Below are 22,076 nucleotides of genomic sequence, written 5' to 3'. Positions count from 1 at the left end.
CGATCTGGAAACTTTCACTCAATTGTCTTTGAATCTCGGAACATAACGTTCAGTTAGGCGGCAATATGCATCAGGTGCCCATGCGTTGTCCTGTGTTCTCTGAACTTCCGTTTCTCTGCGCGACGATCGAGACCTACACTTACACTTTGCAGGCCACCTTACGGTGCGTGACGAAGGAAACTCCTAGTACCACTATAATTTATTCGCTCCTCTCTTCTATTCGCGAATGCTGTTTGGGTGGAATGGGCGTCGGTTAATCTCCATATGAGCTTTAATATCTGAGATTTTCTCGTTATGGTAATTTATCTAGACGAGGTAAAATGTTGCCCAGGTCTTCTTGGAATGTACTTTCTCAAAGTAAACCACTCTGTGATGCACAAGGGCTCTCTTGTGTCGTCAGCTGCTGGAATTCGTTGAGCTTATCCGCGATGCTCCCGAGCCGATATCATAAATAACGCGCACTGTTGACTGTTACAGACCAGTATGCAATATTTAAGAATAGGCCGAACAAGTAGTTTGGAACACACCTTTTTCCTAAAGATACTCCCAATGAATCTGAGCATGGTCTCAGCTCTTTCTCATTCTTTGTATGGCCATCCTTGCTATATATGGTTACAAGAACTTTGGCTGCTCAACATGAAATGAAAAATAAAACATCTGCAGAGGTCTCTGTTGCATTTAATTTATTTACGCAACCAGTTTCGGTGTTCCATTACACAATATTCGTGTCCATGTAATCTATTTCATAGTCGTTCCACTTCTGTACGGTTACTCCTGATTATTTTACAGTATATACTGTTTCCACCTATTTGTCACCAATTCGAACAGTAGTGAATCTCTTCGCATGTTTATGAGAAGTGTGCTACATTTATTTCGCTTCAGGGTCAAACTGCAAGCCCCTGTACCAGTCGCCGATACTCTGACGGTCCTCCCGCATTCTGGTACTCTCTGGCGTTGTAACCTTCCCAATGACTACAGCATCGCTTGTGAATGGTATCGTGGAGCCTCCGATTTCATCTACAAGATCTTAATATACAGTTTGGTCCATTGATCGCGACTGGGCCAAATATCTTACGAAATAAGCGTCAAACGAAAAAACTACAAAGAACGAAACTTGTCTAGCTTGAAGGGGGAAACCAGATGGCGCTATGGTTGGCCCGCTAGATAACGTCAAACGGATATCAACTGAGTTTTTTAAAATAGCAACCCCCATTTCTTATTACATATTCGAGTAGTACGTAAAGAAATATGAATGTTTTAGTTGGACCACATTTTTCGCTTTGTGATAGATGGCGCTGTAATAGTCACAAATAGCCGAGCGGTCTAAGGCGCTGTAGTCATGGACTGTGCGGCTGGTCCCGGCGGAGGTTCGAGTCCTCCCTCGGGCATGGGTGTGTGTATTTGTCCTTAGGATAATTTAGGTTAAGTAGCGTGTAAGCTTAGGGACTGACGACCTTAGCAATTAAGTCGCATAAGATTTCACACACATTTGAATAGTCACAAACATATGGCTCACAATTTTAGACGAACAGTTGGTAACAGGTAGGTTTTTTAAATTAAAATAAAGAACGTAGGTACGTTCGAACATTTTATTTCGGTTGTTCCAATGTGATACATGTACGTTTGTGAACTTATCATTTCTGAGAACGCACGCTGTTACAGCGTGGTTACCTGTAAATACCACATTAATGCAATAAATACTCAAAATGATGTCCGTCAACCTCAATGCATTTGGCAATACGTGTAACGATATTCCTCTCAAAAGCGAGTAGTTCGCCTTCCGTAATGTTCGTGCATGCATTGACAATGCGCTGACGCATGTTGTCAGGCGTTGTCGGTGGATCACGATAGCAAATATCCTTCAACTTTCCCCACAGAAAGAAATCCGGGGACGTCAGATCCGGTGAACGTGCGGGCCATGATATGGTGCTTCGACGACCAATCCACTTGTCATGAAATATGCTATTCAATACCGCTTCAACCGCACGCGAGCTATGTGCCGGTAATCCATCATGTTGGAAGTACATCGCCATTCTGTCATGCTGTGAAACATCTTGTAGTAACATCGGTAGAACATTACGTAGGAAATCAGCTTACATTGCTCCATTTAGATTGCCATCGATAAAATGGGGGCCAGTTATCCTTCCTCCCATAATACCGCACCATACATTGACCCGACAAGGTCGCTGATGTTCAACTTGTCACAGCCATCGTGGATTTTCCCGTTGCCCAATAGTGCATATTATGCCGGTTTACGTTACCGCTGTTGGTGAATGACGCTTCGTCGCTAAATAGAACGCGTGCAAAAACTCTGTCATCAACCGGTAATTTCTCTTGTGCCCAGTGGCAGAGCTGTACACAACTTTCAAGGTCGTCGCCATGCAATTCCTGGTGCAAAGGAATATGGTATGGGTACAATCGATGTTGATGTTGCATTCTCAACACCGACGTTTTTGAGATTCCCGATTCTCGCGCAATTTGTCTGCTACTGATGAGCGGATTAGCCGCTACAGCAGCTAAAACACCTACTTAGGCATCATCATTTGTTGCAGGTCGTGGTTGACGTTTCACATGTGGCTGAACACTTCCTGTTTCCTTATATAACGTAACTATCCAGGGAACGGTCCGGGCACTTGGATGATGTCGCCCAGGATACCGAGCAGCATACGTAACACACGCCCGTTGGGCATTTTGATCACGATAGCCATACATCAACACGATATCGACCTTTTCCGCAATTGGTAAACGGTCAGTTTTAACACAGATAATGTATCACGAAGCAAATATCGCCCCTCTGGCGGAATGTTACGTTATACCACGAACTTATACGTTTGTGACTATTACAGCGCCATCTCTCGGAAAGCGAAAAAAGTGGCCCAACTAAAACATTCATATTTCTTTACGTACTACACGAATAAGTAATAAAAATGGGGGTTCCTATTTTAAAAAAACGCAGTTGATGTCCGTTTGACCTATGGCAGCTCCATCTAGCGAGCCAACCATAGCGCCATCTGGTTTCCCCCTTTAAGCTAGACGAGTTTCATTCTTTGTAGTTTTTTCGTTTGATACTTATTTCGTGAGATATTTTGCCTGGTCACTATCAATGGACCACCCTGTATATATAGGGTGTCCCATTTATCTTGACCACCCGAAATAACTGTTTGCCCAGATGCAAATTACAAAATGTTCTTTAGACATCAATCAGCATGATTGCCTTCGTTGTATCTTTGTTTTTTTATAAAGATATGAACAGCAGTATGACTTTTTTAAATCGCACTCTGTATATTTTATTCGGTAATTCATTTCCACTCCTAAAGACCTATTCAAAAATGTATCACAGTGTACCATTCACTGAAACACAACGTTATTAATTACGTAGCATAACAATGACTTTGAGTCTAGGATCACGGACTCGTCCACTTGCTGGAGTTGTCAGAAAACAAATGAAAAAAAGTAAAAACATAACACAAAATTGACTTTGACTCTTTTCTAGCATTGCCCAGGAGTAGAACACTCAAAGGTGCTCAAACTGGTGACCCTGGACGCCGATACACTGGTACACTCGTTGAATGAAAGAATTATTTACTGCTTCCAGTGTTGCCTGCTGAAGAGAATTACAAGCAAGCACGATACGTCCCTGCATGTCCTCTGGAGTTCTTGGAATATGGCGATAGACAACGTCTTTATTGCATCCCTAAAGAAAAAGTCTAGAGGATTTAAATCAGGAAAGCTAGCAGGCCAAGTAAAGACCAATTCATCTGGCAGGATACCTTCGGTTCAGAACACGACGTGCACGCAAGGCATTATGTGCTGGACATCCATCGTGTTGATGCCACATAAGCATTCTTGTTCTTAGCGACGCTTCATCCAGAAGAGGAGGAAGAATTCGCCTGAGGAAGCTGGCATACGCTGTGTCCTTTAGACTACCATTGATGAAATAAAGGCCAATAATTGTCGTACCAAGCATCCCACACCAGACGTTAACTCTCCGTTGACGCTGATGTTCCACCTGTCTAAGGCATAGTGGGTTGTCGCTGGACCAATAATGCATATTCCTTGTATTTACCTGTCCTTTGTTTGAGCAGGAACATTCATCGGTAAATAGAACACTGGAGAAGAAGTTCGGGTTGGTGAGGATTTGCTGCTGTGCCCACTGACAGAACTGTACACGATTCTGGAAATAATTCCCATGCAATTCTCGATGTAGGTCTATATGGTAAGAACGGAACCGGTGACGTATAAGAATACGATGTACACTGGTTTTATGAAGGCCAATCTCGTGTTCAAGCTGTCGTGCGCTCACATGTGGATTCATAGCAACGGAAGCGAGAGCAGTAACTTCAGCAGCTTCGTCTGTGCGAGTGATACGACGATTGCGTTGTCGTGGGTTGAAACTTCCCGTTTCCTGAAGCGTCGCAACAAGACGAGAAAACATTCGTCGCGAAGGTGGGTTCTTGTCAGATATTGCTCTCTGTACAGTTCCGCTGCCTGCGTAGCATTTCGCCTACCTTCAAAAACAACAATAAAACAAACGTTACGTCGATGCAGTTTGTAGGAAGGACAGCCTTTACTGTATGGCTACTCTACGCAACAGTTTTTAAAATGACTAAACTACTGTACTAAATGTACCATTACGTAAGAAAACAGTATTGCAATTCCAGAATGAGATTTTCACTCTGCAGCGGAATGTGCGCTGATATGAAACTTGCTGGCAGATTAAAACTGTCTGCCGGACAGAGACTCAAACTCGCGATCTTTGCCTTTCGCGGGAAAGTGCTACACCACTTCTTTTTTTTTTTAATTTCATTTTAGTCACTTTTCTTCGTTGCATCTGCTCGGGGCGGACGTCGTAAGACATCCGTTTAAGTTCGTTGTTGATCGTTTCACTCAGTTTTTTATTACAGAGCGCAGCTAAACGTCTGACCGAACACGCTGAGCTACCGTGCCCGCATCACTGAGCTACCCTAGCACGACTCGTCCTCACAACATCAATTCTGCCAGTACCTCGTCTTCTACCTTCCAAAGCTCACAGAAGCTCTTCTGCAAATATATATATATATACTGTCTTAACTAGAATTGGTAGGGGCTTAGGGGCATCGCTGTTACCATCTTCGACAGCGCGTCATCAATATCTATGCTCCGTCTGGCTCCACGAATCGTCGGCAGCGGTCCATTTCATTCGGACATGACGTGGCCCCGTGTTTTTGGGCGCTATGATCGCCTTATCATGGGAGGCGATTTCAACTGCGTCCTCCATCCGCAGGACTAAATGCATGGTTATTCACCAAGCCCGGCGCTGCTCACCTTAATCGAAGATTTTCATCTAGTGTACGTTTGGGAGAAAATTCATGGCAGTACCCCCGGTTTCACCCATTATACAGCACATTCTGCGAGCAGACTAGACCGGTTTTATGTCTCTGCCCACAACGGCAACGAAGTCTCCCAAGCAGAACGATGGCCCTTTGCATTTTCTGACCATTGGGCCGTCATTTGCTCCCTGGCTTTGGCACCTCAGTCAGTATGGTGCAGCAGAGGTTACTGGAAGCTTAATACCTCCGTCGTTAATGATCCATACGGACGACAATGTATTGCCATTACATGGGCGTCTTGCGAAAGACGCCTCCCGCACTACACATCCGCGTTCCATTGGTGGCTCAAATGTGCGAAACCTGCGATCAGAAAGGTCTTCATGCAATGTGGCAAGGAAGCAGCAGCATGGCATCGAGACACCACAAAATCTCACTACGCCGTCCTCCGCGAGCTCGATGCGCTCCTTCCATCACCTGAAACCCATAGGGAACGACAGTGTACTAAAGCTCGTCTCCTCTCTCCCCAACGTGCAAGACTTTATGGTGGCGTGGTGCGTTCCCGACGACAGGACCTCCTCCACGACGAAACGCCATCCACAATCCGTGCCGCATCCGACCATCGTCGTCGACGTCGACTTTTCGTCCCCAACATCACGACCTCCGACGGTGTTCACCACACAACACAGGCGGCAGTGGTGTCTTCCTTTGCTGAACATTATCGCCAATTTTAAGACGTCTAACCGATGGCAAGGCCAATTCCTGATGCTCTTCGTCCTTCCCCTGATCGGACCCTCTCCGTCGCGGAGTCAACGTCCATTATGTCTGCAATCACCGCAGAAGAGGTGGTAGATGCGATCAACAAGGGGGCCAAGAACAAATCACCAGGACCGGATGGTCTCTCCGTGGTGTTTTACCGGGCGTTCACCACGTTAATGCTTCCTCGCTGGACGGAAATCATTCAGGAACTCTTCACTCCGTCCTTCCCAATTCCACCTGCATTCGTCACTGGCATTCTTCTACCTGTGCCTAAGCCGGAAGGAGAGTCTCATGTCTCTGCATATCACCCCCTTACATTAATGAATACAGACTATAAAGTCTATTCACGCCTCTTAGCAGCGTGCACACGAACCGTCTTACCCACAATCCTTTCACCAGAACAGACTGCACCTGGTTGTAGGGCTACCTTACAAACAGCCCTAGGAGAATACCAGTTTGTCGCCATCGTGCAGCACTGGTATCCATCGATTTCACGAGTGCCTTTGATCGCGTTCGACACCCATTCCTCCTCATGGTGGCGACACGTATGGGGTTCCCATTACTCTTTGTCGATGCCGTTCGCCGGTTACTACTTCCCGCGGACTCGATGGAACAAGTCAATGGGAGGCTTGTAGGACCGATACCTACACGCCGTTCTGTGCGTCAAGGATGCCCTATGTCTACTTTACTATATGCCATTGCACTTGAGCACCTCATCACTGGTCTTACCTCTAGACTGCAGGGTCTCACTTTACGTGACTGCACCTTTCACTGCAGGGCTCATGCGGACGACCTCCTCTTTCTCACCTGCTCCTCTACGGAATTCAGTGAAGCCATCCAATCGTTCCACCAGTATGGACGTCTTTCTGGTAGCATTCTTTGTAGTGGACTGACAAGACAGCCAGTCCACAGTGACGGGTAACCGAAGGCACGCGTACACACACGCCGACTGGCGTGAAGTCTGGAACAGGATACGTAATGAATGCTAATAAGAAAAGTACGTAGCTTCTATAATACTTAACTTTACTTCATCCTTGTAGTACATCGCTCGTGACTATACAAATGAGACTCTCTCCAGATATGGTTAATGGCGCCTTGCTAGGTCGTAGTCATGGACTTAGCTGAAGGCTATTCTAACTGTCTCTCGGCAAATGAGAGAAAGGCTTCGTCAGTGTAGTCGCTAGCAAAGTCGTCGTACAACTGGGGCGAGTGCTAGTACGTCTTTCTAGACCTGCCATGTGGTGGCGCTAGGTCTGCAATTACTAACAGTGGCGACACGCGGGTCCGACATGTACTAATGGACCGCGGTCGATTTAAAGCTACCACCTAGCAAGTGTGGTGTCTGGCGGTGACACCACATTCTTAATGTCCGTAAATTAACTATGAAGCACATTGGGCGCGGCCTCCCGGCTATGGTACACACACACACACACACAGGCACATATATATATATATATATATATATATATATGTGTGTGTGTGTGTGTGTGTGTGTGTGTGTGTGTGTGTGTGTGTGTGGGTGTGGGTGTGTGTGTGTACTGTTGGTTTTTTTCAATAAAGATTACTGAAAAAAAAGTGGTCAGGGTGACGGATTGCTGTCCTACGGGCCCGGATTCGATCCCGGCTGGGTCGGGGATTTTCTCCGCTCAGGGACTGGGTGCTGTGTTGTCTTCATCATCATTTCATCCCCATCCGGCGCGCAGGTCGCCCAATGCGGCGTCGAGTGTAATAAGACTTGCAACAAGACGGCCGGACCTGCTCCGCGAGGGGCCTCCCAGCCAATGACGCCAAACGCTCATTTCCATTTTTTCCATGGCAAGCAATGCTATGCTTCATTTCAACAATATAATGCCCCCCTGGACAAGGAGAGAGTTTCTACCGCTTGCCAAACCCTTCCTTGGCCAGCAAGGTCGCCGGATCTCTCCCCAGTTCAGAGCATTTGGACGATTATGGGCAGGGCCCTCCAAGAAGCTCGGTATTTTGAAGATCTAAAGCGTCAATTGGGCAGAATTTGGCACGATGTACCTGAGGAGGACATCCAACAACTCTGTCATTCAATGGCAAGCCGGATAACTGCCTGTTTTAAGTGGAGGTACCGGTGAAATTTCAACCCGGTCGTAGTAAAATCGCAAGAGGCTGAAATTTTATTTCATAATTTGTTTTGGCTTGGTGAATTAAATAAGTAAATCCAATTTTCGTAACGAAATTGTTTTCATCACTTTTGAAGTTTTGGTTATCGAGAAATTTTTTTATTGTGACCATTTTGTCTCAAAAATCTTAAGTATATTTAGTTTTCTATCACTAGGTAGATATGTACAGTGCAGAAATTTAATTGAAACATTAATGTTACGTAGGTCTGTATATATGCATTACATCCGTAATCGTTTGTGTATATGTGCCTAATCTATATTTACATCCGAAATCAACTTAAATAAATAAGTGTAACTATAGTTTACTTTTTTCTTTTTGTAATTTCCAGAATCGTGATTTACGTTCCCGGGGGACTCAGTTGTGAACTGAAAAGTAAATATTTATAAAAGTTTCTGGTCCAGAATGGGGGCGGCAGGGTGTGAGGTTTATAGGTGACTAAAGTTCTAACACAGAGCAGTTACTCTACATAATTCCATTCATATCACGATACAAACATACATACAATCTGGCAGTATTCCGCGTGGCCAGCTTTACCGCGGGTGACGTCCCGCCCATGTCGACACAGCGGAAGCGGAAATGTGTGATGTAATACGTAAACTGAAAGTGAAGAATACAATTTTCAGATGTATCAAATTTTCTTTTATTTATTTTACCTTCACACTGGTCCAAAAATTGTATAATGTCGTAGTAATCCTATTTTATGCTAAATTCTTAACATACAACACAAACGCAAAATTTTTGAAATTGATTTAACTTTTCGTATGAATATACTGTCAAAAAGGCAATTGTACTTCAATTTCTTTGAAAAAAATAGAAATGATCGAAACGGAAAAATGCTACTCCTCTGGCAGTTTAAAAAAAAATTAGCTCAAAGCATTGTTGTGAATAACTTCTGTGATGAACAAAAACTACACGTATGGCTTTGTAAAAATGATTTTTCCAAAATTCAAAAATTAAAAAGTGATGAAAAAATTTTGCTTTAGGGAATTGGATTTACCAAATGAATTCAGCACTTCAATGTAAGTTGTGAATTAAATTTTCAGTCCCCTGCGTTTTGTTTTTTTTTTTTTTTTTTTTTTTACAGGGATGAAATTTCACCGGTAGCTCCCCTTAAGGGCCGCAGGTGGAGCAATGTGCTATTTACTTGCTCAATTTGTGAGGCTCTTTGTCTTGAACAAATTGCACATTTTTTCTGAAACTGCCGGCCGTTGTGGCCGAGTGGTTCTAGGCGCTTCAATCCGGAACTGCGCTGCTACTACGGTCGCAGATTCGAATCATGCCTCGGGCATGGATGTGTGTGATATCCTTAAGTTAGTTAGGTTTAAGTAGTTCTAAGTCTAGGGGACTGATGACTTTAGATGTTAAGTCCCATAGCCATTTTTTTCTGAAACTGTAATCATTTGTTTGTCTGTATATGCACGTTACATCTACCGATTTCCGTCACATTCGGATAATTTCAACGTGGTGCGTTATTTCCTTATGTCTTGAAGCGTATCTAATTATGAACTGTGAGTTCAGCTGCCGAAAACTGACAAATAATTTTAATGAAATCGTCATTTACATTCCTTCTGGTGGATTCGTTAATAATAGTTGTGTAATCAGCAAAGAGAATTTTTTCTTCATTACTAGTGTAAGATAACACGCCATTTACAGGGTGTCTCACAATTAATGGCGTAATCAAGTACATTTAGAAGTAAAATACGTTCCATAAACGCTATAACCACATCCTCATCTTCGAAGCTCTTTTGTTGTAAGCTCTTTGCTTTCCATTGATAGGTGATAGTAATGACTAAAATGTGAAGAAAAATCCAGTAAAGATGGATTCTAAAGTGCATGCCTTAAGAGCAGTGCGCGCTCGTTCAGTAAAAGAGATGTATTCACCATAGCGAATATGAACAAGTGCTCATAGCTCTTAAGGTATGCACTTTAGAGCTAATGTTTAATAGCCCCCATGCTCCCCATAAAAATTTTACAAATTGTTTTGGGCACTGGCCAATACATATTTGTTAAGAAATTTTTATATTAACGCTAACAAATATATTAAATGCACACACTTATCGATACAATGTTGGTCAAAAGCTAAAATTTTCTCACAGTCCATAAAGACAGTTCTGATCATTTATCACAGTATTAATTACAATTTTATGCACAAAGTCTGAGCAGTAAAAGAAAATGCACACGGAAGTAGTGGATTTCGAAGCAGTCTTGAAGAAGTCGTGTTGTCCTTCCAACAGAAAGATAATACTGACTCGTGACATGCAGACAGGTAATGGTCCACAACACAGCAAAACGACAGCAAAGTCAGTCGAAGTTGAAGAGTATTGGTAGGCAGGTCATCACAGAGCGGGCCCACTGTAGTCCTGGTAGAGATTATGGTATTGGTGGGCCATCAAAGATGCAGACCCACTGCAGTCCTTGTAGAGATGGCCAGCAGCCATCTGTTGCGACTGTACGGGTGCACAGTCACCATTCAAGAGTCTTGCAGACAATATAGCAAGTCCATAAAACACCACTTGTGCACTCACAAAGTTTTGGAATTGTCCTTATGCTCGGTTTACACTAGCAAGTTATTGCAGCAATTTACTTGCGCGGAGGAACTTGCCGCGTGATTTGTGAGTGTAAACATATCGCCAAGTCGACTTGCGACCGTAGCAATTTATTGCGGGAGTGACTTGCTGCACGTTTTCCGCTTCCAGTGTGAACACCACGCAAGAAGTATCTGCAAGTAACTTGCAGCTTTTAGGATTTATTTCTATTTCCTGCAAGTAGGAAGCGCATGTTATAGTAAGTATGTCGTCTGCATAACACTCATATTTAACTTTTTATTTAATGTGGTGACTGAATTTTATGCAACCATCTTACATATTATATGCAAACAAATTTCAGAAATGGAGGAGAAAGGGAGTGGATGAAGCAGGATACAGAACATTTTACTGAAGCCGTGGAGAACTACCCCGAAATACGGAACGTGCATAGCCGAGACTTTAAGGATAGAGTGAAGAAGATGAGCGCATTAAATGAAATCCCGTCAATATTCGACACATATATAAAAGAAGTACATAGAAAGTAGCATAACTTGAAGACACAACCCCTTTGCCACCTGCATCCACCCGCTTGTTGTTTTAGGAGTCTAGAAAAAGACGATGTGTAATTATTACATGTTCTATTTACTTAGCTTGTCACTTTCCATTTTATGAGCATTAGAAAAAAAAAACATTTTTATAAGCATATCATTTTGTAAAATGCAGTTTATTTCAATAAAAATTTAATTTCATTGTTGTTTTTTCACATATCTTAAAATAATTTTCCCTTTTCAAGACGTTAAAAATGGCTCTACATACATCGGGTACGATCCGAGAAATCGTACTGACAGGAATATGAAACAAGTACATTAGGGATTTGTATGAGTCTCCTACAAACAAAAGATTTCAAAATTCAAACTTTTTTGGTTGTACGTTTCACATAAATAAATGAAATGCCTATTTTATTCGTAGCTCACCGGTAGCAATAAATCATAGAGTGACTAGCAAACGTTCCTTTGCTGAAATAGCAGTACCGAAGTTTGTGTCTCGTTTTGATATCGCGGGCGCTATTAACATCAACAAATACTGCAGATCATTTGAGGACATTCTGAAAAAGTTTTCAAAAGTATCCATGCTTTCGATACTAAGTTCTTGCAAAAGGTTATAACAGGCACCATTTTGCGATCTTCTCATTATCTACTCTCTAACCCAAATACTTCTCTTTTTCTTTTTCACGTTTTGCATTACAATTACAAGAGTTGCAGCATATCTCACCCGCCTACTTGTCATTTTACACTTTGGCTGACACTCGTAGTGGTACTGAAAGCATATGTAAACAGTATCAGCAAGTTGTTGACGCAAGTTTCTTGCCAAAGAACTTGCGGAAGAATCTTGCTTAATTCTTGCGCTGTGTGTAAACACAGCTGCAAGCGACTAGCAATAACTTGCAGCAATAACTTCTGCTAGTGTAAACCCAGCTTTAGAACCAGCAATGCTGTTAACCAGTCCCTTGCTGAATTATTAACACACGTGCAAACACTAACAGTCCCAACTTCTCACATATTCTGCATATACTATGACCAACAGAAATGTGTGCAGTGAAATGAAACTTAATTTGAAGAACTGGTGTCTATACAATTATAAATTTACAACATAAGAATAAAATTACAAAGGTACAAAATACATCATTAAAGAACATAACAATACAGATAACATTTGTAGTAGTACAAGCTTTACAAAAGAATAGAAATAAACATATACATCAGTGTTACAGGAATTATGACATAAGTAAATAAATGAAATAATGAGAATAGTTTTCGAAACATTAATTTCACACATGAGAATTAAAACACAACAGAATAAATAATGTCTAAACATCTTTACAAAGTAAATAACGTAGTATTAATGCAAATTATATTTGAGGAAACAGTATTCATCATCATAGTGAATGTAGCTTAGTATTAGAAGAGAAAAAAATTCTATGAAACAGTACACAGAGACAGGAAGAACACAAATGCACAAGGGTATACAAACACATAGCGGGATAACACAAAAGGAAAGGACAGGGTTTGTTTTACTGCAGTAGTTTGCAAACAAAACTTTCTTTACTTCTTGGAGATCTCCCTTCGTTCATCATTGTTCCAAAAAAGCCCTATCTATACCTGCTTTCTGTAATCTATTCATATCCTCTTCCAAAATAATTATACTTCATTTTAAAAACAAAAAACTTTTTTCGTCATGATTTGAGAGCCAATCTTCAAATTTCAAAGCTATTGACTTACCTTCCTTCTCTTAATTTATTTCAGCATCGTGAAAGTTTAAGATTGCTTTGTATTCATTAAAAAAGTCTACTCCCAATATAATTTCTGTTGACAATTATAGAACAATAAGGAAGTTCAAAGAGAAACTGTGGCTTTGACAAAAGAATTCTAAGTTGGTTTTTTAGCGTACATCTACACTTTTTCCAACGATTGCACCTTGTAATTTAATCTTACGAAACGGAAGTGTGGGGCAATCGTTCGATTTGTTGCATTTGCTAAAGGCTCTTTCACTAATTACTGAAATGGGACTGCCAGAGTCAAGTACGGCCGTAAATTTTACGTCATTTACTGTAATGTGAACTACAGGATATGCAATGTTGTTATGTTTTACGTCGTGTTCCTGGAGTAAGATGTCCCTAATGTCTTCCATTTTTACATAATTACTAGCCACGGCAGCTACGTCATCAGCTTCATAAGTACGTTTTGTGGTTGCCAGCGGTGTGAGTCATTGCCTACTGTCTCTGTTGGTGCACTTCGTTATTGGGATAAGAAGGCCTAACTTCTACAAATTCACCTTGCCGAGAGGGTCCTGCCCTGTTTGAATCCCTCCAGTTCTGATGAAATTCAGGTCTGTCATTTTGTCGGTAGTTCCCATAGTTTCTTGTTTGTCGGTCATGTGGTGGAGAATTTCTCCCGGAATCGTAACTGCGCGGTGGCCCGTTGCGTCTGAAGTTATTCTGTCTCCCTTGATAATAATTATTTTGGTTCCCATATTGTCTGTTTCTCTGATTGTCTCTGTCATAGTCATTAATGCGGAGAGGTGATCTTTCCCTGTAATTATTACTACTCTGCCAACGGTTGTCATACGTGTGGTGTCTGTTTTGGTCACGATTTACGTTGTAAGAATAGCCTTGTTGTGTCCAGTTATTATTTCTGTCATCACGGAATTGTGACCTTTAATTGTTGTGCTCCTGTTTTCGCGTTCCACGATTGTCAGTGTCAATTTCCAGTTCTTGCAACAGTCCCTGAAAAGCTTCAATGTCATCTTTGCAACGTCCTACCAAAATAATATGTCGTAAATGTTCAGGCAATTTGATTAAGCAAATGCGGATGAGTTCTGAGGGGCTGTATGGGTTTGACAGGTACTGATTCTTGTGCAACATGTCTTCAAAATATTTCACAAGACTGGAAAATTCAGATTGTTCGAAATGTTTCATCATTATGATGCCATGTTTTACTCGGTCTTGTGAAGCTTGAGACCAATACACTGAGAGGAAGGCATGATAAAATTCTCCTTCACTGTGACAATCGTGAATGACCGATCGCATTCTTACAGCTGGTTCATTCTCTAAGTAGCCACACATAAATTCTAATCTGTGTTCTAATGACCAGTTGGGAGGAAAACAATGAGAGAATTGATGAAGCCACGCTCGTGAATGAATGTCGTTGCCAGAATTCTTAAATGTTTGAATTTATGTGTACTAATGTACAGCTTATAGTCAAGGTCATCGTGTCGGCGAGTAGCATATAGGTCATTGTTACGTTTTGTCGGCGGTTTCATCTCAAAATTCGGTGCACCTTGCCAATTTCTTTCATAATTCCCGAAATGCCCTGTGTTACTATTTTGTGGCTTTTCCGTATTTCTAAGTCCCTCTTCCCGTGTTAGAGCGCGAGTCTCCTCTGAAATATTAATTCTTGTATTACTTGTGCCAACTGATCTTGTACTTCCCAGATTTCTCTTTTGTGTTGCGTATTAATGTGATTCTAATTTGTTTGAATTTCCTAATTCGTTCGTATTTTTGTGTGTCATGAAAGACTACCGGTCTTGTGTCATTCAGATTATCATCTACCTTGGTAGATAAATTATTTAGCTGATCCGAAAGCTCGACTACTTTCTCTGATAATGAACTAATTTCTTCCATGTGTCTTTCTGAACCAGTTTTCAGAGTATCTACTGTGTCCTTTAAGTTTTCCTGAGTTTTTGCAAGTTACGTAACCGAATCCGTAGATGCAACTGAGTCAGTGTTAGCCCGCAAGGTCTCGTGATTTTCATGAACAATAGTTTGCAGTTCTTTTATGGCTGCTTCGTGATTCTGCTATGCATTTTTATGACGCGAAAAAATAGGTTGAAAATGCTCACAAATTTGTGTTTATACGTCATTACAGACTTTTTGACAATTCGATTCGATTTTAAGTAACTCAGCCGTTAAACATTCACGTGTTTGTTCAAGCTATTGCTGTGTTTGTTTTTGATTTTGTTCCATTGCGTCTAACTGTTGCTGTGTTTGTCTCTGGAGTTGTTCCACTGTGTCTAACTTTTGAAGATTTTGTTCTATTGTGTCTAACTGTTGCAGTGTTTGTCTCTGATTTTGTTTCATTTGTTGCATTACTTGCAATAATAATGTATTAGTGTCTGGAATCTGTTCCCCTATGCTTTTTGGCAGTGCATTTGCACCGGCAACATTCACATTTTGACACGCAGAAAATGTGTCTTGACTTATTTGAGAAAACGGTGAGGACCCAAAACCTGAATCTATAGTATTTGCAAGATTGTGTCCTGTCATTTCGGATTCCTGAGGCGAACTATTGCCGACCGATCGATTGATAATGCTTCCCTGTTCACTAATTGTTTCACTGTGTACACCATTATTTGCCACTCACTCCATTTCCCTATGCACAATTACCAAATTACTACGTTGAACGTCTGTTAATTCATTACATGGTGGTGCTGATAAGCTACAATCGTCGTCACTATCATTCCTCAATTTACTTTGGAGCCTAGTGTTACGTTTTTCACACGCCATAATTATCACGTATTTCACACGATAACAAGAAAAGCACAATTTGAAGAGCAAAAATAAGAAAACACATTGACATAGCACTGAAAATAATGTCTCGTTAATTGCAAGCGCAGCTGCGAAATACTTGGTGCAAATCTACCTGCATGTGACAACTGTTTTACTGTACAACAATGAAAAACTACAACTACAAAGGAAATTCTCTCTATAATTACGCGCTAGCAAGAAACAATACCAACACTAATTACACAAACTACAAGAAAAAATCAGAAGATTCCAGTGAGGTATCCTCGGCTACGGGTCGACGTATGAAACGTCCCCTTAGAAAAATTAGTGAATTACTGTGCTGATAAACCTCTTACGTTATTTGATTTTCAAACAGCTGAACAAAACTGAACCTACTCAGACATTTCGGTCGTTACTTATTCTGATCATCACTAAACTGACATATAATACTTTTTAGCGCTACACAATCTGACTTTCAATCATCCCTACAAAAGGATGGCCCTGACTAACAATAACCTATACCTTTCATGAATCACTTACCTCACAAAAAATCTTCGTTACTCGAACTACTGCAAAACAGCGAGCGCCACTACTGCCAGCTAAGTAAAAGATTCTAACTACTGAAGGCGCTAACTACTGATAGGCATAGTTAGCAAATGAAAGATTTTGATACAGAACAAAAAATGTATTTACCTTAACAATATTCAAAGGTCATAATATATGACATCCAGTCCTACAAATTTACTGTCTCTGATGGACACACGTCCAGATCATCCGCTCTCAAAACTCCACCATCTCTCTCCCCACATCCACCACTGCTGGCAGCTCACCTCCAATTGCGCAACGCTACGCGCTGTTAACATCCAATTGCCCAACACTACAATAGCAAATTGCAACAATGCCAGCCAGCCACAGACTGCACACAGCACAGTCAGTGATTTTCATATAGAGCGCTACGTGGCGTTACCAACATAAAAACCTAAACAGCCTACTTACAAGTTCTTCAGTTATACGTTTAAGAGCGATGTTTACTAAAATTTTTGCTTCCAGTACCGCGCACTTTCAAAAGTAAGCGTTCATGCCATTAATTACGATATACCATGTATATACAATAAGGTGGGGCGCGTCTTTATGAACCACTTAATATTTCAAGAAACAGTAATGTACGTGTATACCATGAAAGTGAGTGTAGCCTACAGTGATATGATTTACACACAGTTCCTCGTTCGTCTAAGAGTAACAACACAGTAAGGAGCCAGCGCTCTTTGTTTGTTTCTTTTCTCATGTTGTGTGAGTAATTACGACAATGAATAGTTCATTTCCTGTTGCAACAACAATAATGAAAGGCGACTTGTTTAATTTTCCTTACGTAATTTCCCACCCTTTTTTTTTTCCTGAAGAATTGAAGTTAAATGTGACAACTGTAACTGTACTAGTGGAAGCTAGTGTGGATTTGGGTGTTACTGTTCAATTATTTTAATGTTTAATAGCAATTTATATTTTTCAGACGCAGTCACACAAGCCGAAACTGCTCAGTCACTTTGGCTTGAGCAGAGAATCAGTGCGTTTTAAGAAAGAGAGGTATTCAATCAAGATGTGTGTGAAACGGTTTTTTACATGCAATCCGTTAATAATGCAATGCTTAAGTCAGAGATGTCATTGAATTAAGATGAGCATTTACTCAGTTACGACAAACTGATAACTGATCTTCACGAAATATAGGGGTAAGCAAATAAAATAAAGATTTCATTAACTTCTTTTTATAAGATTAAGCCAAATATCAACAGACATCAGTTATAGAGGACAGAACTGAGTTTCCATCTGAGCTCTTGATATACACACAAGTGTTTCTGTTTTCTCCAAAGGTCTCTTTAATTTTCCTGTAGGCAGTATCTATCTTACCCCTAGTGAGATAAGCCTCTACATCCTCACATTTGTTCTCTAGTCTTCCCTGCTTAGCCATTTTGCACTTCCTGTCGATCTCATTTTTGAGACATCTGTATTCCTTTTTGCCTACTTCATTTACTGCGTTTTTATACTTTCTCCTTTTATCAATTACATTCAATACTTCTTCTGTTACGCAAGGATTTCTACTAGCACTCGTCTTTTTACCTACTTGATCCTCTGCTGCCTTCACTACTTCATCCCTCACAGCTACCCATTTTTCTTCTACTGTATTTCTTTCCCCCATTCCTGTCAATTGTTCCCTTATGCTCTCCCTGAAACTCTGTACAACCTCTGGTTTAGTGAGTTTATCCAGGTCCCAATTCCCACCTTTTTGCAGTTTCTTCAGTTTTAATCTACAGTTCATAACCAATAGATTGTGGCCACAGTCCACATCTGCCCCTGGAAATGTCTTACAATTTAAAACCTGGTTCCTAAATCTCTGTCTTACCATTATATAATATATCTGATACCTTCTAGTATCTCCAGGCTTCTTCCATGTATACAACCTTCTTTCATGATTCTTGAACCAAGTCTTAGCTATGATTAAGTTGTACTCTGTGCAAAATTCTACTAGGCAGGTTCCTCTTTCATTCCTTACCCCCAATCCATAATCACCTACTACGTTTCCTTCTCTTCCTTTCCGTACTGTCGAATTCCAGTCACCCATCACTATTAAATTTTCGTTGCTCTTCACTATCTGAATAATTTCCTTTATCTCATCATACATTTCATCAATTTCTTCGTCATCTGCGGAGCTAGTTGGCATATAAACTTGTACTACTGTAGTAGGTGTGGGCTTCGTGTCTATCTTGGCCACAATAATGCATTCACTATGCTATTTGTAGTAGCTTACCCGCACTCCTAACTTTTTTATTCATTATTAAACCTGCTCCTCCATTACCGCTATTTGATTTTGTATTTATAACCCTGTATTCACCTGACCAAAAGTCTTGTTCCTCCTGCCACCGAACTTCACTAATTTCCACTATATACAACTTAAACCTATCCATTTCCCTTTTTAAATTTTCTAACCTACCTGCCCGATTAAGGGATCTGACATTCTACACTCCGATCCGAAGAAGGCCAGTTTTCTTTCTCCTGATCTCGACGTCCTCTTGAGTAGCCCCGCCCGAAGATCCGAATGGGAGACTATTTTACCTCCGGAATATTTTATCCAAGGGGACGCCATCATCATTTAACCATACAGTAAAGCTGCATGCCCTCGGGAGAAAATTACGGCTGTAGTTTGCCCTTGCTTTCAGCCGTTCGCAGTACCAGCACAGCAAGTCTGTTTTGGTTAGTGTTACAAGGCCAGATCAGTCTATCATCCAGATTGTTGCCCCTGCAACTACTGAAAAGCCTGCTGCCCCTCTTCAGGAACCACAAGTTTGTCTGGCCTCTCACACATACCCCTCCGTTGTGGTTTCACCTACGGTACGGCTATCTGTATCGCTGAGGCACGCAACGGCAAGGTCCATGGTTCACAGTGAGAGGGGGGGGGGGGGGAGGGGATAAGAGTACTAACACAGCTGTTCAATACAGCAGCCTTTTATTTTGAAACAATGTCACAACCACAAATGCTTTTAAGGCAGTGAATAGTGATGTTAAAATTCTTATTAGAAGTCTTAGTTCTGCAAGAACTTATGTGGTAATTCATATCCATATCCCACACTGTCTCCCTCCCTATGAACATGAATGAATGAAACTGTGGGCAATACAGGAACATATCTCTCACAGATTGATTACCCAGTGAATTGCCGTAGTGGCTAAGATTGCAGTGTAGGAATTTGGAGCAACTTAGGTCGTACCGCAGTCCAGTTGCCGTGTTTCTGTGGACTATAATGTTTTTCCCTGACTATTTCTGAACAGCTGGTACTCTCTCTCTCTCTCTAATGACTCGCACGCCAGTGAGTCATTATACACTGTCAAATCACATTAAGTGACCATCTGGCAAATAAGGAAGTCAATGACTTTCTGGAAACTGTCAACAGGAATGTGGATCCATGACGACACAAGTGCCGTGGTCCGCTGCGCTTGGTTTTCCCGTTGACGATCAACGGTGCGAACTGCCCGATCGAGGTGGTCTCACAGGTTCTCTATTGGGTTTAAATCCGGGGAATTTGGTGGCCAAGTGGTTACGCTAAACTCCTCCCTGTGCTCTTCGAACCACGCACGTACACTACGAGCTGTGTGACGCTTTGCAATGTCCTACAGGTAGATGATGAAGAAAAAAACTATACTACTGGCTATTAAAATTGCTACACCAAGAAGAAATACAGATGATTAACAGGTATTCATTGGGCAAATATATTATACTAGAACTGATATGTGATTACATTTTCACGCAATTTGGGTGCATAGATCCTGAGAAATCAGTACCCAGAACAACCACCTCTGGCCGTAATAACGGCCTTGATACGCCTGGGCATTGAGTCAAACAGAGCTTGGATGGCGTGTACAGATACAGCTGCCCATGCAATTTCAACACGATACCACAATTCATCAAGAGTAGTGACTGGCCTATTGTGACGAATCAGTTGCTCGGCCACCATTGACCAGACGTTTTCAGTTGGTGAGAGATCTGGAGAATGTGCTGGCCAGGGCAGCAGTCGAACATATTCTGTATCCAGAAAGGCCCGTACAGGACCTGCAACACGCGGTCGTGCATTACAATGCTGAAATGTAGGGTTTCGCAGGGATCGAATGAATGGTAGAAAATGGCTCTGAGCACTATGCGACTTAACTTCTGAGGTCATCAGTCGCCTAGAACTTAGAACTACTTAAACCTAACTAACCTAAGGACATCACACACACCCATGCCCGAGGCAGGATTCGAACCTGCGACCTAGTGGTCACGCGGTTCCAGACTGAAGCGCCTTTAACCGTAAGGCCACACCGGCCGGCAATGAATGGTAGAAAATGGTTCAAATGGCTCTGAGCACTATGCGACTTAACTTCGCAGGTCATCAGTCGCCTATAACTTAGAACTAATTAAACCTAACTAACCTAAGGACATCACACACATCGATGCTCGAGGCAGCATTCGAACCTGCGACCGTAGCGGTCGCTCGGCTCCAGACTGTAGCGCCTAGAACCGCACGGCCACTCCGGCCGGCAATGAAGGGTAGAGCCACGGGTCATAACACATCTGAAATGTAACGTCCACTGTTCAAAGTGCCGTCAGTGCGAACAAGAGGTATCCGAGACGTGTGACCAATGGCACCCCATACCATCACGCCGGGTGATACGCCAGTATGGCGATGACGAATACACGCTTCCGATGTGCGTTCACCGCGATGTCGCCAAACACTGATGCGACCATCATGATGCTGTTAACAGAACCTGGATTCATCCGAAAAAAAGACGTATTGCCATTCGCGCACCCAGGTTCGTCGTTGAGTACAACATTGCAGGCGCTCCTGTCTGTGATGCAGCGTCAAGGGTAACCGCAGTCACGGTCTCCGAGCTGATAGTTCATGCTGCTGCAAACGTCGTCGAACTGTTCGTGCAGATGGTTGTTGTCTCGCAAACGTCCCCATCTGTTGACTTAGGGATAGAGATGTGGCTGCACGATCCGTTACAGCCATGCCGATAAGATGCCTGTCATCTCGACTGCTAGTAATACGAGACCGTTGGGATCGAGCACGGCGTTCCGTATTACCCTCCTGAACCCACCAATTCCATATTCTGCTAAAAGTCATTGGATCTCGACCAACGCGAACAGCAATGTCGCGATACGATAAACCGAATTCGCGATAGGCTACAATCCGATCTTTATCAAAGTCGAAAACGTGATGGTACGCATTTCACCTCCTTACACGAGGCATGACAACAACGTTTCACCAGGAAACGCCGGTCAACTGCTGTTTGTGTATGAGAAATCGGTTGCAAACTTTCCTCATGTCAGCAAGGTGTAGGTGTCGCCACCGGTGCCAGCCTTGTGTGAATGCTCTGAAAAGCTAATCATTTGCATATCACAGCATTTTCTTCCTGTCGGTTAAATTTCGCGTCTGTAGCACGTCATCTTCGTGGTGTAGCGATTTTAATGGCCAGTAGTGTACATGGTCCCCAGGGATAGATCCATACTCACTACTCATTGGACGTTCAGTTGCGCTATTGTTGTGCTAATTGCAGCCTTCGTCGCAGAATGAACAGTCTGTGTGGGTGATTGGACCAGGTACCTGCTGCAATGTTCGGTGAACGGTCGCTGAGGAGACATTGTTGGTAGCCCTCGGTTCATCTGGGCGGTCAGCTGCTTAACATTTACACGTCTATTCGTACGTACACATCTTCGCAGTCGGCCCCTACGGCCCGTGCTACACCACA

Source organism: Schistocerca cancellata, chromosome 2 (genome assembly GCF_023864275.1).
Source record: "Schistocerca cancellata isolate TAMUIC-IGC-003103 chromosome 2, iqSchCanc2.1, whole genome shotgun sequence".
In the NCBI taxonomy this organism is placed as follows: Eukaryota; Metazoa; Arthropoda; class Insecta; order Orthoptera; family Acrididae; genus Schistocerca; species Schistocerca cancellata.
This window is presented reverse-complemented; position numbering follows the sequence as displayed.